Consider the following 19073-nt stretch of genomic DNA (forward strand, 5'->3'; position numbering starts at 1 on the left):
GCCAACAACTATATGAGATTTAAATCTTTTCTCTACAGATGAAGAAACCAAAGTATAAAGAGATGATCCAAAAAAAACAGCCACACAAAGTGCCTCTAATAGCACATTCTTCTCTCAACCTTAGAACTAGTGTTATAGTCTCTGTTTAAAAGAGATATCTGTCACCTGGTGGTGGTGGTACACACCTTTAATCCCAGCTCTCAGGAGGCAGAGGCAGAGGCAGGTGGATCTCTGTGAATTCGAGGCCAGCCTGGTCTACAGAGTGAGTTCCAGGACAGCTACAGCAGTTACACAGAGAAATCTTGTCTTGCAAAACTAAAAAAGAAAGTCACTTTGGAAATCAGTATGGCAGTTCCTTAGGAAAATGGGAATCAGTCTACCACAAGATCCAGCAATTCCACTCTTAGCCAATATACCTAAAAGATGCACATTCATACAACAAGGACATCGGTGCAACTATGTTCATAGCAGTATTATTTGCAATAGCCAGAACCTGGAAGCAACCTAGATGCCCTTCAACAGAAGAGTGGATAAAGAAACTGTGATACATTTACACAATGGAGTACAACTCAGGGGGGGAGGGGTGGATTCTTGAAATTCACAGGCAAATGGGTGGAACTAGAAGAAACCATCCTGAGTGGGTTAACCCATTCACAAAAAAGCAAACATAGTATGTACTCACTCATATATGGATTTTAGACATAGAGCAAAGGATTACCAACCTACAATCCACACCTCCAGAGAAGCTAGGAAATAAGGAAGACCCTAAGAGAGCCAGACATACATGGTCCCCCAGAGAAGAGGAAAGGGACAAGATCTCCTGAGCTAATTGGGAGCATGGGAGAAGGGGAGAAGGAGTTAAGAGAAGAGAAGAAGAGGAAGGGATAGGAGGACATGAGGGAGCAGGAAGATTGAGTCAGGGGAAGAATAGAGGAGAGCAAGAAAAGAGATACCATAATGGAGTTTAAACCATTATAGGTTTAAAGAGAAATCTGGCACTAGGAAATGTCCAGAGATCTACAAGGTTGACCCCAACTAACAATCTCAATCTAAGCTGATAATAGATTGATGACTACATTACATGTCATCCTAGAGCCTTCATCCAGTAGCTGATGGAAGCAGAAGCAGACACCCACAGATAAACACTGAAATGAACTCCTGGAATCCAGTTGCAGAGAGGGAGGAGTGATGAGCAAAGGGATCAAGACCAGGCTAGAGAAACCCACAGAAACAGCTGATGTGAACAAGGGGGAGCTCATGGATCCCAGACTGATAGCTGGGAAACCAGCGTAGGACTGATCCAGACCCCCTGAACATGGTTGTCAGTTTGGAGGTCTGGGCAATCTATGGGGCATCTGGTAGTGTGTTGGGCCTAAGAAAGGCTTGGATGCAAGGCCCAGTGTAAGCTCCTGAGCCTGGCTAGAGTTTAGCAACCTGTCTCTAACCTGTAACCTCCACGTGGGGGTGATGCAGCCAGATCTGATGCAAGATTGCCCCCTGCCTACCTACCTGCCTGCTTGGTGGAATACTATTGGCCCTTAACTCCTCATGTCACCTTACCCTATCCCAAGATCCCATCCCCTACCTCAGTCCTATATAAGTTCCTGTGTGTTGGAATAAATTGAGATCCTGCTTCGACAGACTCACGACTCAGTGTGTGTGTGTGTGTGTGTGTGTGTGTGTGTGTGTGTGTGTGTGTGTGTGTCCCAGGTAACTAATGGGGGGAGGGTCTGAGTTGTCAACACTCGCCATCCTGCTCAGCCCCCGGGAAGAGGCCAGCTGGACTGGCCCTTCCCCCGCTCTACCTGCAGGGAGGACCCTGCTGTAGTGGATCAGTATTTATCCCTAATACACAATGGACTTTCTGAGCCCACTCTACATAGAAGGACACTCTCTCAACCTAGACACATGGGGGAGGGTCTAGGCCCTGCTCCAAATGATATGACAGACTTTGAAGATAGGAGGGGAGGGAGAGGGAACTGGGATTGACATGTGGAACAAGTTTGTTTCTAATTTATATTAAAACAAGAAAAAAAACTAAAAAAGGAAAAAATAAATAAAAGAGGTATCTGTCTTTAGAATGATTGGGAAATGCTACATGTTGGACTTGCTAGCACAATGAGAATCTGAGAGGAACTACAGGGAAAAATTAAGTACACATTAAAATTTTTAATTTTAGCTGGACATGGTGGTGTGCATCTTCAATCCCAGGAAGCAGAAGCCAGCAGATCTCTTTAGCATGAATAATAAAAACTCAGAGACAGATATTGGGGTTCAAGCTGAAGATCAAAGAAACAAAACAGCCAGCCAGTAGAGAGTTCTTACCTCTACCTAGGCTGAAATGGAGATCCTATCTTCCCTAGGACTGGAGACTAAATCTCACATAAGACCCTTTGCTTCTTCCTTATATACCTCTCTAGTGCTCAGATTAAAGGCATGAGCTCTGTTTCTCTTTTAGACTGACTGATTCTGGAGTAGTCCTGGTGGCCTTGAACTCACAGAGATTCATCTGCCTCTGCCTCCTGAGTCCTGGGATTAAAGGTGTGTGCCACCACTTCCCAGTTTCTATGGCTAACTAGTGTGACTGGCTTTGCATTCTGATCCCCAGGCAAGCTTTATTAAATCACAAATAATATATCACCACAGATCTCTATATGTTCTAGGTCAACTGATCTGCATAGCAAATTCTAGGTGAGCCAAAGATACACAGTGAGACACTTATCAAAATTATAAAAAATAATTGCAACTATAATTTTACTTTCAACCTGGAATTTGGCAGTTTAATATAGTCAATCATTATTTTCAAGAAACAGGCATTAAAATCTTAGACAACTTTTTATTTATTTATTTTTGCAGCACCTGAAATCAAACCCAAGGCCTTACATATGCCAAACAAATTCTCCACTACAGAACTACAGCCCTAGCCCCAAATTTTTGGGAAATTTCTAATGAAGAATTTGAATAAGCCTTATTACATTCCACCAGCTAATGTATAAATTAGTTACCAGTGGCTACCATGCACTCATTGAATACAGCATGTGTAGTTTGGGTGTTACAGGAAAATCTCACAGACATAAGATGCATATTCTGTAATACCTTTTTCTCCCTCACCAAACGGAATGAACTCTCCCTATACTGTCCATAACTACAGAGAATGGGGAAGGGGCCATACAGTGTAACATGTGTTATGCAGAGGTGAGAGACCAGGAAGAGTAAGACAAAGCAGAGAGGACGTCAGGGAGTTTCCCTTTCAGAAGAGATAAAGACCTTATTGGTTCTTAAAAGCAGAAGTGGTGGACTAAGACAGTCAAGAGAAAAATCCCCATAGCACGTACAATGGAATGAATGTTTGGATAACCTGAGAGTCACGTGCTGAAATTCTAACCCCCAAGTTGGCAGTATTAGGGTTGTGGTCTTTGGTAGAGGATTTAGTCAAGTCAGTCCACTTGAGTAAGATTAGCACCCTGGTAAAACAGCCTCCAAAGACTCTTGGCCCTTTTCACCATGTAAAGCAACATCTGTGAGCCAGGGAAAACATTACCTACCTTTACTCCCTAACACCAAATCTTCTGGCACTTTGATCTCCAACTTCCAGCCTCCAAAATCTGAAGAATAAATTTCTAATGTTTATGAGAGCCACTGATGAGCGGTGCTTTGTTGGACCAACGGAACTAAGAATGTAATATCTTAGAAAGCAACAAAACTCTGAGGGAATGCAAACCATGAGAATGATGCAACTTGCTGCCTGTGGTGGTTTGAAAGAAAATGGCCCCCAAAGGGAGTGGTGCTATTAGGAGGTGTGGCCTCGCTGGAGTAGGTACAGCTTTATTGTGGGAAGGGTCACTGTACAGGCAGGCTTTGAGCTCTCATATATCCTCAAGCCATACCCATTGTCACAGATAACTTCCTGTTGCCTGTGAGTCAAGATGTAAGAACTCCCGGCTTCTCCAGCACCATGTCTGCTGCATGTTGCCATGCTTCCCATCATGATGATAACGGGCTAAACCTCTGAACCGTAAGCGAGACACCACAATCATATGGTTCCCTTTATAAGAGTTACTGTAGTCAGGGTGTCTCTTCATAGCAATGGAAACCCTAATTAAGACAATGTCCTTCCTTTCAGAAAATATCTAGCATAGCCAAGAAAATGGGCTTGTAGCAGGTCACATGGTGATCCAGTTCGGGGTTCATCCTTGGGGAAGGTGGTCAGTTAAATTGAGCCCTGTGTAAGACCCTGAAGGGTGCAAAGTAAACTAGTAACATTGTATAAATGTTAAGGAAAGTGCTGTATTCTGTCAAACAGGCCGTACTACAGAGATAAAAGCACAGGTTTGCTTTCAGATGTGGCTTTAAATATCAATTTTAACAGCCGAAGATTCCCGGTCTCAGTTTTCTAGTCTGTAAAATGGAGCTCAGGAGTAAATTGAAGCTTTGTTGCAGGTGACTTGACAGCCTTTACCTTGTCATATTGTCTTCCTTTTCGTAAACATATATTTTTATTAAGTTTTTTGAGAATTTCATACATGCATACATCCTACTGTCTTCCTTTTCCTAAACATATGTTTTTATTAAGTTTTTTTTAATTTTTGGGAATTTCATACATGCACTCATCCTTCTCCATCCAATTCCTTCCAACCACACCCTTCCCAACTTCATGGCATCTTTCTTCTATTTTTGGTAACCCACTAGTTCAAATTTGTGCTGCCCATCTACTTATGGAATGGGACCACCCACCAGAGTGTGGTCAACCTACCAGGGGTCACATCCTTAAAGAAATCTGACTCCTCCCCCCAAAATCCATTAGCATCACACTGCCTTCCTTATCTCCCCCTACCCAATTTTAGCCCAGACAGGGTCATACTTGGCAGGCCCAGAACTCCTTAAGGAAACTGGTACTGGCCTAGAACTCACAGAGAGCCACCTGCCTCTGCCTCCCAATTTCTGGGATTAAAGGTATACATCACCACACCTTGCCTTGCTCTTCTTTTAAATTTTACTTTTCTGAGTGTATGGGAATTTTTCCTACATGCAAACATGTGTACCAAGTGCATGCCTAGTGCCTGTGGAGTCCAGAAGAGGAAGTTAGAGCTGGTGAAATTAGAGTTACAGATGTTTTGGAGTTACAGCCTTGTAGGTGCTGGGAATCCAATCCAGGTCCTCTGGAAGAGCGGCCAGTGTTCTTAACTATAGAGCCATCTCTCCAGCCCCTATGTTTTGTTTTTGTTTTCATTGTTGGGGTTTTTTTTTCTTTGTTACTTTGAGACCGACTGGGATTGCCTGAAACCCACATTATAGCCAAAATTGGCCTTGAACTCCTGATACCTCTACTTTAGTCTCCCAAGTGCATTCATCACCACACCTGGCTTCTTACTCTGCTTTCCCTCAGCATTCGCTCTGTATTCCCTTTGCTTGATCTCTCTTACCTAGAGGAACGCTGTTAAGGCAATGTGGGGCTTTGTTTCATTTTATTAGTGACTGCCTAGTGCCTGTCTACCAGTCAGATACCACAGCATAGGTCTGGGCCTAATACGACACTTGTGAAAGCTTTTCTTGTTGACTTCTGTGAGGAAATTTATGAAAATGAATACAAAATAGGAACACCGTGAAATAATCAAATATATAGAGATAGAAACTAATCTTAGCAAAATAATAACAATAAACTTAAGGAGTGAATAACAAGTTTTCTCTTATTAGGTCCTTCCTGAGTCGTGGATGTATACTCATAAGCGGTCAGTCAGAAAATTCTGTGTTGTTAAAGTGTATGGAGGATGAAGAACTGGCATTGACTGGCCATAACTGAAGCTCAGGAACTCAAAGCTCAAAGTAAACGGTAGGTGACATCCAAGGTCATGTGATGTCAGGGTCTTAGGGTTTCTATTGCTGTGAGGAGACACCACGACCACAGCAACTCTTTTTCTTTGTTTGTTTGTTTGTTTGTTTTTTGTTTCTCAAGACAGGGTTTCTCTGTGACTTTAGAGGCTGTCCTGGAACTAGCTCAGGTAGACAAGGCTGGTCTCGAACTCACAGAGATGCCCCTGCCTCTGCTTCCCAAATGCTGGGATTAAAGGCATGCACCACCACTGCCTGGCTGACCGCAGCAACTCTCATAAAGGAAAACATTTCATTGAGGCTGGCTTACGGTTTCAGAAGTCTATTATCTTCAAGGCAGGTAGGCATGGTGCTGGAGAAGGAGCTGAGGGTTGTACATCCTGATCCACAAGCAACAGAAAGTGAGCTGTCACACTGATTGTGCCTCGAGCATATAAGAGACCTCAAAGCCCACCTCAGCAGTGACACACTTCCTCCAACAAAGCTACACCTACTCCAACAAGGCCACACCTCCTAATAGTGCCATTCCCTGTGGGGCAAGCATTCAAACACATGCATCTATGGGGGCCATTCCTATCCAGACCACCTCAGGTACTAAGCCTCAAGTGATGTCAAGCACTAAGCCACGCGGTGTGTTTTTAAAACAGCTTTAGGCTGGAGACGCAGCTCAGCTGTAGAGCACTTTCCTAGTACATGTAAGGTTTGATTCCCATCCCTGGAAAGAACACCTATAAAAAGAAATGAAGTGAATCCGAGGATGCTGTTGCTGAAGTCGCCCTGCTCTGCCGAGCATGCCCAGTGCCCTGAGTTTGATGCACACACATCTATAATCCTAGCACTCAAAAGGTACAAGCAAGAAGGTCTGAAGTCGGAGGTCCAGCCTGGACCAACTGACACACTGGCTCCAAGAAACAGTGGAAAAATACAATGTATTAAGTTCTCACTTTTTTACTGTCAAAAATCCCAAGCCAGAAATAATCAAACAAAACACTCAAACTAATCCTCACAGTTTTTCAATGAGTCTAAAAAAAAAACAGTGGCAGCAGCTAAAGAAACATTAGAAGGGCATGTTCTATTGGGCAGTCTTCAATTGTCTTTTCTTTCTTTCTTTCTTTTTTTAAGACTCTGTCATTTGTTTTTGCCTAAGGGACTGTATGAGGCATTCAGAAATTGTCAAGAGACCTATTTTGGGTTGGGGTTGGAGAAATTGTTTCTGATTATTTTCCTGTCTTCAACAGTACTTGCAAAAGATGTCAAACGATTTCAGCAAAGAAAGTCACTTATCAGTTCAGACTGTAAAAACAAAACAATAAAAAAAATTATTTCTTGACCTGAGTTGAATTTGTTTTCCAGTTGGTCTCAGTAAGCCTTTTTTGTATGTAAAGATATCACTTTTTAATAATCCATATTTTAATAGATCTATCCATTTGTTTCCTTTCTAGCATGTGTTGTAGTTTTAAGAAAACAATGTATCTGTTTGCAAGAAGACATCTCTTCTCAGACTTCAGCATCCAGACAAATGAGGACACCTGTTAAAATATCTATTGGAACTGGAGAGATTCCAGGGGTAAGGTTCCCAGATAGTGTGGATGGTGCTGGGTTTTGGACTGCCCAGGGTTAAACAGGCTGTGTCTCGCTGAGGGAAATGACCCTTCCATGGAAGAGTCTGTTTGAAGCCTGCCTTGCTTTCTTCAGGAAGCTCAGGGCTTTCTTTCTGTTGGCCAGCCTGGGTTGTGGTAGATCCAGCAGAGGGAAGTGGGGGTATTTCTAAGAGCCTATGATGGCCTTTTCCTGAGGAAAGAACAGCATCTGCCCTCATTTCCTGAGGTCTCTCCTTCAGAGAGCCCTGGCTCCTTGCCTGCATTTGGGCCGACATTATGTCTACTCTGAGTCCGAGAGGAAGAAATGAACCACGGGGGTGAGTGGTTCACAATGACAGAAGCAGAGGGAGTAGGGAGAAGCCAGGGCAAAGAGAACATGACTAATGTATCTTGGAACTTAAAAGGAATATTCTTTTTTCTTTAATTAATTATTCATCCCCATTGATTCAAAGCAGCTTGCCCTAGTGTACAGTGTAACAAGAAAGAATGCCCTCACACACAGGGCTCATCTTAATAACATGACATCTGCATGGGGCAGTTCCATGATGCTTGATACAAAAAAATCAATATTAATTTACCCCCCTTGGGGCCTGAACTCCTCCAGGGAAATTATAAATGAAAACAAACTTTATCCCCAATGAAAATAAAACACAAAAGTATCCTTTCAGATGTTATCTCTTGCTGATTTTATAAACTGAAATGAGAACAATATTGCCTTTGGGGACGTTTGACCTCCACTGTTTTTCAACCTTTTGAAGAATAAGAGCTCGGATTCTCGTGCCAGTACTAGGAGTTTCCTCAGGTGGATGACCAAACACACCCAGGAAGTTGGGTTGGGACAGAAACTGTCACCTTCACATGCCAACTGATGGGTGAACCAAAGCCTACGAAATGGGTCTGGCGTCTAACTGAAGCTCATCTAACTGAAGTTTGCACGGCTCATTATATTTCCTTGACTCTTTTCCGAAAGTCAGTTTTTGTGTCTTCAAGCAGGAATGTGCTAATTTAGCATTGCTGTGACAAAACACCTGAGAAAGTCAACTTCAAGAGGAACGTGAGGTTGACGTTGCCTCGTAGTTCCAGAGGGTTCAGTCAGTGGTTGCTTGATCACATTGCCTTTTGAGGGAGAGCATGCCACAAAGGTGACCACTTCCTCGAAGCAAATACTCTCACAGAGAAAGGAAGGGTCCCAATATAGTAACGTTCATCTAACAATTATAGGGCGTTGTGAGGTCTTTTTAAGTTTTCTTTTATTACTATCATTGTGTGTGTGTGTGTGTGTGTGTGTGTGTGTGTGTGTGTTGGTAGGGCAGGCATGTGCCATGGTACCCATGCGGAAGTCAGAGAACTATCAGGAATGGGTTCTTTCCTTCAACTGAGGGTTCTGGACACTAAATTCATGTCTCCAGTTTTGCAAGGCAAGCTCTTTTAGCTGCAGAGCCATCTTGCTGGCTCTGTTTCTTTAGGTTAAGTGCCCTAACATGGAGACTGAAGAACTTGCTCAGTGAAGCTGCCCCGGACTGACAGGCGCAGGGCACTGAATCTGAGTCCCAACATAGCACAAAACAATAACCCTTTAGAGAATGCAGAATTAGAGACTAGCATCTCCATACTTTCCCAGGGTTATGAGATGATTGGAAGAGCTGAAGTGGCTGGGTGGTGTACCGGAGAAAATAAGTAGATGACTTAATGAAGTTTGGGACCTGAGTCAGCTCCCCGCAGAGCACTGCACAGGCCTCCTGGTGCGCTCCGTGGTTGTGCAATGTGGCTAGGGAGGGTTTCCAGGCTGCCAAGTCCTGACTTGGTTAGCTGCTGGTCTTGAATTGAGTAAGTGGAACAGCAAATCTGAGACCCAGCCCCCGCCCCCATGGATAATTGGAGCAGATATTCTTCCAGTCTTGTCGGTCCATCGTGCCACCCTGATGCCGCCTGGATCAACGGTGCTATTTCCCTGCTTCCCATGAGCCTCTGCGTGGCCGCTAACCCAATCTGCCCTCCCCGCAAAAACAATGTGACCTGACGACCCAACTTTCCTAAAAAAGCAACCAGGAAGTCTAGTTCACCGTCATTTCATTCTGGCGTCACAGGCAGCACCCCTTATCCCCATACCCTCTTACATCAAATCCACGGCCGATGGTTTCACTCCCAGAGCTTCCCATGGTGGCTAGTTTACATCTGGCATCTGCCCTGCCGGTGAGTCCCTTTTTCCTTTCATCCCGCCCTCCCTGCCATACTAGTCTTCTAAAAATGCTGCTTTCATCCTGTCACTCCACATGTTAACCACTTACAGATGACATCCAGTATATAAAGTCCAAACCACAGAATCTTCAGTACACTCCTCCCCCAGCCCCAAGGACCTCTGTCACCAAGACTAGCTGGCTGCACTTGTCTTTCTTGTATCACTCCCTTTCTCCACATCCAGCTGAGTTGGATAGCTCCCAGCTCCAGAACAAACAAGGCCCCTGGCTCACACCGTGTTTAAGGCACTCCCTCTGCTCTTTCTAAACCTCAGCAAACACTCAGGCAAGTGAGCCCTCAACCAACATCCATAGAATGCTTCATTTTCAGTGGTGATGCCCCAGCATCAGGTCAGCCAATCAGGATGGTGTTATCTGGCCAGCTTTGGTGACTGGCGCCTATAACTCCTGACATAAGCAGGCAGAGGCAAGAGAATTCCTATGAGTTTGAAGCCCTCTTATGCTATACATAGTGAGTTCTAGGTCTACCCAAACAGTGGCATAGCCCCAGAGAACTCTTTCTGTAAACTGAGCATGCTCCCCTGTCAAACAATACAATTCACTCACTCCCTACACTATGTATTTTGTTTTCCCTTCTTGGTTTTGGAGGGTAGTGGTGCTGAGATCTCATTCTGTAAACCAGTCTGAGCAGAAACTCACCCTGTATCCCATGATTGCCTCAAACTTGTGGCCATCCTCCTGCTTCAGCCTCCCAATGCTGGGATCAGTGGGGTGAGCCACGACAGCCAGCTCTTATGATTTATTTCTGCACAAGGATTAAGCAGATAATCAGAAACCACAGATATCCCAGTGAAGTCATCCAGAATCACTGAGAAGATGCATGAGTCACATCACTCACTGCTGAGACCAAATACCAGACCCCAGCAGCTTTAGGAGAAAGGGCTTGTTATGACTTATAGTTCAAAGGTACCGTCCATCGTGAAGCGAGAGTCAGAGTGGCAAAGCATGACAACGGGATCCAGCAGTGGGTGGCCACTGCGTACCAAAGTTAGGAAGCATAGAGAGATAAGGGAGGCACTCTCCGCACTTTCTCCTTTTTACGAAGCGCAGGACTCATTTTCAGGGTGCGATTTCCATGTTGAATTGCACCCTTGCTGACACATCTAACCACATGCTGCCATGGTGACTCTAAATCCTGTCCTGTTGACAATAAAGGTTACCTATCTACAGAAGACAAAAGTGTGACATTCTTGAGACTGAGGCAAGCCATGGAGTCTCTTCCTAGAAACAGCCACATATGCACAAAACTGCCCAAAATACTAGATGTTTTGCTTGTCCCTATGCCATCCACAGACTTTTGGAACCTAAGCTAAGAACCCTGGCTTGAGCAGTGTCTTACAGCACTAAAGCACTTACTGGGCAATGACTTCAATGTTAGCGTCCATGCAGTAAGGGGGACACTGAAGGAGAAATATCCCTTGGAGCAACTACTGCATCTAAGTAGCTGTCTCTTGGCCTCACGTTGGAGACAAAAAAGCAGCAATATCCAGACACTGGCCATGGCCACTCTTTCCCCTAGAATGTCATGCTGCTATCTGAGGGTTCCAGCTAAGCAATTTATGACCAGCTCTACCCACAGATGTCAAATGACAAATACAGGTAATAACCTGGTGCCAGACAGTCTTGGTCTGGTTGAGCTAACTCATAGCTTGCACACACTAAAGTGCAGAGTGGTTGATGCCTAATGGGTAGGGTTTATGCAACAGCAATTTGGCCTCAGACAGGCGTTTCGTCAGAGAAGGCAGCCTTACTATGTGAACTAGAGTTTTAGACTCAATACATAAAATAGTGAGGTCGTCGCCACACCGACTCACACCGAGTTACTCAGATGACTCAGATGACTCAAAGAAATGGGACTTCCACCATTCCCAGAGGCAGCCAAAAGGGCTCTTTGTAATTGACTTTGTTCTGGAAGAAAGAAGAGGACTTATTTACAGGGAAATTTCTCTTCCATGGTGCAAACATGAAAGAATAGAAAAATGACACTTCCTCAGATTTCATTCTGATTGGCTTCACTTCTTGAGAAAACAGTTTATCTGCTTTTGATCTTCAGATTGGCTTCCATAGTTTGAAACCTCTTGGTTATGATGAAAATATTATTGAGGAAAATTCCAGAAGAAAACAAGAAAAATTAGCTCAATGAGTAATTACAAAGATCACAGCCCATTTAAGCTTTTTGGGTATAAACCAAAGTAATATTAGGGGGATGCTCTCTCTCTCACACACACACACACACACACACACACACACACACACACACACACACACATATCACTGTTTTCCAGAAAATCACCAAAGGGATTGCATCAGCCTGTTGACACATGTAGGAGAGGGTGTATAAGCGGGGGCAGTGACTCAGAGGCAACCCCATTTCATCTGCTGTGACAACAGTGATGACATACGCGAGTGTCTGAAAGGGAGAAACCTCTCTATGTCATTCTGTGTGTTGCGGCACCCTCCCTTGCACACAGACAGATCTCACTGCGATGGCTCAGGGAGCTCAGGCGCACCAGGAAAAGAACAAAGCTAAGAGAAGCATACGCTCTGGTTCTCCCTCTGCAGCCAGCCGACACCACGCCCCGAGAAGCCAGGTGCTGTCTGCGGGAGGTGGGTGAAGAAGGTGAGATGAACAGGAGAGTGAGATGTCATCTCTTGCCCATCTTTGGCTGTTCCAGAACTTTCAGCACAGCTGTATGGAAGTGAAAAACCACAGCTTTCTCCAAGCATCCGTGTTGGTTGTTCAGCGCAGAATGTGAGTAGTGTCAAGTCCACTGTTGAGGAACTGACATCTTCTCCCTCAATGAAACACAATCTGGGTAGCATGGATGGAGTGCTATCACAGCCACCTTAAGGAGGCGTGGTCCTCAAGACACGCCTACAAATATCTGTGAATAAGGCAACAGGAACTCGTTTATAGCCTTAACTTCCCTCTTTTCCTGACTAACCCCAGCTCTAACACTAAGATGTCTTACTCCTTGGGAGAATGGAAGCTATATCTGAGAATCAAAAATCTCTAAGAGCTAGGAGGTGGTAGTGCATGCCTTTAATCCCAGCATTTGGGAGGTAGCGGCAATCAGATCTCTGTGGGTTCAAGGCCAGCCTGGTCTACAAAGCGAGTTTCATGACAACCAGGACTGTTACATACACAAAACCTGTGGGAGGGGGAGGGTTGGGAGAGTCTCTAAGAACTGTAGTTTACCAAATAAAATTTTAAAATGTTGAACAACAGCAATTAACCCAGGCCCCAGAAGTCTGGGTCCTTGAAAGGACTATTGGTTATAAGATTATGACCCAGGTAAGTTCAGCTCAATGAATGATATAGTCATGTGCTAGAGACTTCCTCGGTGTTTATAGTATTTCAGAGATGTAACCTTGGACAAAGGCTTTAAGATGATAGTGTACTGAGTGAATAAGTCATTTGCAGGAGCTTGAGAAAGAGGTGAACAGTTGTTTACTTCCGAGTTTCAGTGTGCAAAGCGGAGTCCAGAGATGAACTATGTAACAGTGAGGGTACCACTGGACCATTTTAAATGGTTAACTGTACAGTGAAGGTCTAGTGCAGTGACACACATTTGCCTGGTTTGTAGAAAGCCTGGGGTTCAACCCTCAGCACTCAACAGCTAAAAGTTAACAGTAAGCTTTATTGCAAGTGCCCAGTTGCTCATTTCTTGTAGCCATAGAAGAAAAGCAGAGGGCAAGGGCTGGAGGGGAGATGGAAGGAAAGGAGGAAGGGGAAGGACTCTGACCACAGCTCCTCACTTACAGAAATCAGCTCCTCTGAGTTTCCCCAGAGCACACTTAACACATCCAACTCCCAAACAAGGACAGAACCAACCAGGCTGCAGATTTGACTTCTGAATGCAGTTCTTTGACCTGCTTGGCCATCATGATGGACCAAATCTGACTTTCTACTCTAATTTCTGAGAATTCCCTATTAGTCATTTCAGTCCAATTGGTCTTTCCCATTTCTGTCTCCTGTCTTCAGACATAAAACCTCAGTACTGATGAAAGCAGAAGCTCATTTTATACAACTGTCTATCAAGTGCCTCGATCTGCTTCTCACAGCTGTTTGGTAAAAGAGCGTAACCTTTTAAAAAACAATAATAATAAGGTCTCACTTTGTAACTCAGGCTAGCCTGAAACTCACTATGTAGCCCATGCTGGCCTTCTCAAACTTTTAGCAACCCTTCTGTCTTGCCAAGAGCTGGAATTACCAGCATGAACCACTATGCCCAAGACGAGGCTCGATTTCTACCTTAGGTGAACTCTCACTTATTTCCTCTGTTAGAGTCATAGAATTATTTTCCCTTGATGTTTTTTTTTCAAAGAGCTGAGCCATCTCATCTTTTACCCAAGCCTAATGACCTGAGTTCCATCCACAGGATCCACATGGTAAAAGAAGAATACCGACTCCCACAAAGTTGTCCTCTGACCTCCACACGCATACCATGGCATGTGGCACACACACACTACTTCAAGAAAGTTCTTTGCATATTAAAAACATGAATGTATTTGTGTGTGTGTGTGTTGGCTTTGTGTACATAAAGACCCTGGTTTCAATTCATAGCATTGCTGAAAAGGAAAAAAAGAACTCTTCTGGGGAAAAAAGTAAAAAAGAAGAAATAAACCATACTAATTTAAACTAAAAATTAAGTTTCCTCACTTATTAATTACACTAATTATACTTTAAAGCAATATTTAAGTATAGCTACAAAATATTAAGTCCAGAGCAATTCCACCTCTGTTCTGTTATGTCTATATACACAGAAAAGTTCCCAACATAAACATATATGGTTTATTTAGAAGTAAAGTTGGGGAGCGACTTATTTTCTGCCTTTATTTGAAGTTTCTAGTTTTTAGTCAATTAAGTTTCATTGTTCCTTAATGAGGAAATAAATTATAAAGTATATTTATTTATATAAGTGAATAGAATTAAGGTACTAAATAGTTATCAAGTATATCTCTCTGTGTGTCTGCCTATCTGTCTCTATCAATGTCTCTCTCTCTCTTACATACACACACACACACACACACACACACACACACACACACACACACACAAAGAGAAAATTCCGAGAGTTACATTAACAATGTACAAAGGAGGTTAGTGATGGATTGGGAAACTTCCCTGTAAATTTCGTTTTCTGTGGATTTGGGTTTTTTAAACAAAATTTATATAGCTGGCCCGGACTCATATTCCACACCTCTTTGTTTGGATTTCAGGTGCGTACCACCACACCTGGACCTCACCTGTATTTTGAGTATGAACTCATCAAGCGTTTCAGGAAAGTGCGCAGAGAATAGAGTGTTGGAAAAGAAGACAGTCCCTCCAGACAAGGTGGAAAATACAGACTGATACCAACTCATGAAGTCCAAAACTTCATTGTGAAGGATTTTAAGAAAGTAGGTGCCCATGCACACGGAATGGCAGTGCTGGAGAACCTGAGGCAAGAGGATCCGAGTTCAAGGACAACCTGGGCTTCCTAGAGAGGCCTTGTGTCAAAAGAAAGAAGAGGGAGAAGGGAAGGAGCAGGGGAAGGAGGAGGGCTGCATGTTATGGAAAGATTTTAACGAAGAGCAGTACTCTCTGTCTTACAGACAGGAAGAGCATCCTCATGGTAGAGTAATAGCTGAAAGAGAGAGCTGAAGGCAGACTATAGTCAGAGGATGACAGCAGGGCTGAAAGACCTGAGAAAGAAGCATGAGTCCAGCCATGGTTAGAGTAGGCTTGGGAGTCAATTCCGGGAGGATAGAGACCTGGCAAGCTGTCGGAGCATAAAGTACCTGAGTTACTGAGTAACTGATGGATAAACGAATGAGAAAGAAGTGTTTAAGGTCCCTCTCAGTTGCCGGTGCTACTGATACTATCACGTCGCGTGGGCTCAAGAAGGTTTGTGAAGAACTGAGGAGACACCAGTCCTGGGTAAACAAGAGCTTGTGTCTAACTGGATAGGATTAGGACTCCATGATGGGAAGAAGTGCATAAGAGTGGCTCTCAGCATTCCACGGAAGGAAGGAATTACAGAGCGCAAAGGGCAAGAAAAATTGGTCTGGACAAACTCTCAGAGAATCTGAGTTCATTGTGTGGCTAGAAAAGGCCTAACAGAAAACCATGAAAACTTATACAGGCAGGGAGGGAACCGGAAGCCACCACAAGGAGTATACGTGGCAACAACAAGAAAAGCTACAGTTCACCATGAGTAACTACATGCCAGACAGGCATGATCAGCCTCAAGCCACTGCATAGGCTAGACTTTCTTATCTCCATCTCATTTCAGAGAAGATAAACACATGGTGTTGGGTCAGCCCGGGAACGGCGGGGGCCAAGAATCCAGACCACCACTCCAAGTGACTACTCTGTTGCTGTGTCATTTACTGTTAGGGAAGAGTGATTCATGGTTTGCCCTTCTCTCACAGAAGTATTGATATATCTCTGGGTAACGAGTCTTTCTCTATACTGCCAGCTCCCAAATAAGGACCCAGAGAGTTACTATTAATTATGAAAGCTTGGTCTTAGCTTAGGCTTGTCCCACTAGCTCTTATAACTTATTAACACATTTATTTTAGTATACGTTTTGTCGCATGGATCGTTGCCTCATCCTCTCCGTGACGCTCATGCAGCTTTCTCTGTGTCTGGCTGGCGACTCCACCTTTCCTCTTCCCCGAGTCCTCTCTGTCCCCAGAAGTCCTGCCTAACCTCCTCCTGCCTAGTTATTGGACATTCCACTCTTTATTAAACCAATCACAGGAGCACATCTTCACACAATGTTGTTGAGAGCAACCTGCCCCGCCATCTGCCTGGGCCCTGCCACAATTGCAGTCCCAAATAATACACAAGACACTGTATTAATTATGAAGCTGTTGTCCTTGTTCTTTTCTTACTGGCTAGCTCTGACTTAAGTATTTACTCCATAATTGTTAATCTAAGTATTTCTCTTACCGGAGAATAGGGTCCGGACTTCTTACCCCTATGGCAGCTACATGATGACTAACTCCCTGTGTTTCTCCTTCCCAGAATCCTGCTAGACTCCTACTCCCACCTATCTTACTTCCCAGTGCTTTATTCAACAACCAATAAGAGAAAGATTTACAGAATGACAACTCCAATCACAATGTAAATGAATATTCCACAACACTTCTGAACACTCTGAAGATGAGAAGCCTGGAGAAAAAATGGTCGTCGTAAGCATTTTCACCCCTGGATAATTGGCTCGTTTTCCTACTAGAAGATGAATAAAATATTGATGAGAAATAGGGAATCTATGTAACTTTCTGTATTTTTTTTTGTTTTGGTTTGATTTTTCGAGACAGGGTTTCTCTGTAGTGCTTTGGAGCCTGTCCTGGAACTCGCTCTGTAGACCAGACTGGCCTCCAAATCACAGAGATCCACCTGCCTCTGCCTCCTGAGTGCTGGGATTAAAGGCGTGCTCCACCAATGCCTGGCCAACTTGCTGTATTTTTACCAGAGCAAGGAGAGATAAAGTTGTAAGTGGGAAGGATATAGGATATTGTGATTCATTGAAGTAAAATTAAAATATGGAAAATGGTCAGCACACTTCAGATACCTGTGACAGACGCTGTGACAGGCAAAGAAGGAAGATACTTGGCTATCATTATGCAGTGAGGAACAGGAGAAAGCTTTTTAGAGTTGAGCAAAGATGAAGCAAGCTTAGATGCATTTGTGAAGGAGACAAGGTAGCCAAGGGTGATGGGATCTCTCTACAGGAAAGATGAAGGATTAACTAGCCTTGGAGAAGAGGAAGAATAGATGAAAAGTGTGAGTGGTGTGTACACACACACACACACACACACACACACACACTGTAAATCTAAGACAAATTGAAATAATTGAAATCCATGTGAAATAGGAGCCTCCAGATCCCCAATACCCAGCACAAGCAGGTGGCAATGTGTGGGAGCCAAGAGCTCTGCACAAGGCAAGGGGCTGCAGGCAAACTTGACTGCATCCATCTCCTAGAAGCATTTGTATAGAAAGATTGTTTAAAACCAAACACGGCAGGGCAATGGTGACTCACACCTTCAATTCCAGCATTCGGGAGACAAAGGCAGGTGGATCTCTGTGAGTTCAAGGCCAGCCTGATCTACAGAGCAAGCTCCAGTACAGTCAGAACTGTTACACAGAGAAACCCTGTCTCAAAAGAAAAGGGGGGCATTCGACTGTGTCTATCCTATATCTTATCCACAATTTTCTTCTTCTTCTTCTTCTTCTTCTTCTTCTTCTTCTTCTTCTTCTTCTTCTTCTTCTTCTTCTTCTTCTTCTTCTTCTTCTTCTTCTTCTTCTTCTTCTTCTCCCCCTCCTCCTCCTACTTCTTCTCCCCTCCTCCTCCTCCTCCTTCTTCTTCTCTTCCTCCTCCCCCTCCTATTCCTCCTCCTCCTCCCCCTCCCCCTCTTTCTCCTTCTTCTCTTCTTTTGTCTGTTTCTTGGGCCCCTCATTTTAAAGTCTACTTTAAGCAAATATGTCACTTTCTTAGGCAGTGGTACTCAGCAGAGCGGGTGGCTTAACTTTGTGATGTCTGTTCTGTGTGACTGAGATTGAATGGCACAGCTGGCTATGGGATTGTGTTCAGTGAGAGCACTGAGTTATGATGATAAACTCTGTGTCTTCATGTGTGCACTTCCTGACCGTAGAACTGATTCCTGACGAGAGCTGAAGTATGAACAAGTTTTTAGAAAGAGGTGTAATTGGGCAGAAAAGCATTGAAACTAACTTCTGGATACTTTTGGTTTTGCTTACTAGGATTTTTTAAATCTGTTTTTCTTACATTGGGGAGCAGGACATCTACAAAGAGAGAAACATACGAAGTAAATTTGAGGGAAGGTTTGGAAAGTGCTGGAGAAACGTGAGTAAATGCAGCTCTGCAGTCTGCCGAGGAGTGCAGCACCAGAGGGTGGACCAAATGTCTGGCTTTGGTTTTAGTTTGGCTTGGGGTGTTTTGAGACATGATATCACCATGTAGCTCAGGCTGGTCCAGAGAGCACTAGGTAGCCCAAGCAGGTCTCAAACTTGTGCTCCATCTGGGGCCTCTTACATGCTAGAATTTGAGGTAGATGCCACAGTCCCCAGCTCAGACACTTCTAATGGACCGTCTATCATTCTGATTTAGCTTGTTCAGTAATACTCAGAACCAAAGAAGAAAGGATCTGCACATATATGGATCAGCGTTTTGGGTATAGGCATGATGAAAAACTAAGAAATAACCATCCAACCATAAGCCTACTAGGATGGATAAAAAGCAGCCAGGCATGGTGCCCCCCACACACACACAGAGGCACACGCATAGAGGCATGTAGTCCTAGCACTGGGAAGACCAGGAGCTCAAGGCCAGTCTCCCTTCTGTATTGATTTTAAAGTCTGCCTGGGCTT

Source organism: Mesocricetus auratus, unplaced genomic scaffold (genome assembly GCF_017639785.1).
Source record: "Mesocricetus auratus isolate SY011 unplaced genomic scaffold, BCM_Maur_2.0 Super-Scaffold_100004, whole genome shotgun sequence".
NCBI lineage: Eukaryota > Metazoa > Chordata > Mammalia > Rodentia > Cricetidae > Mesocricetus > Mesocricetus auratus.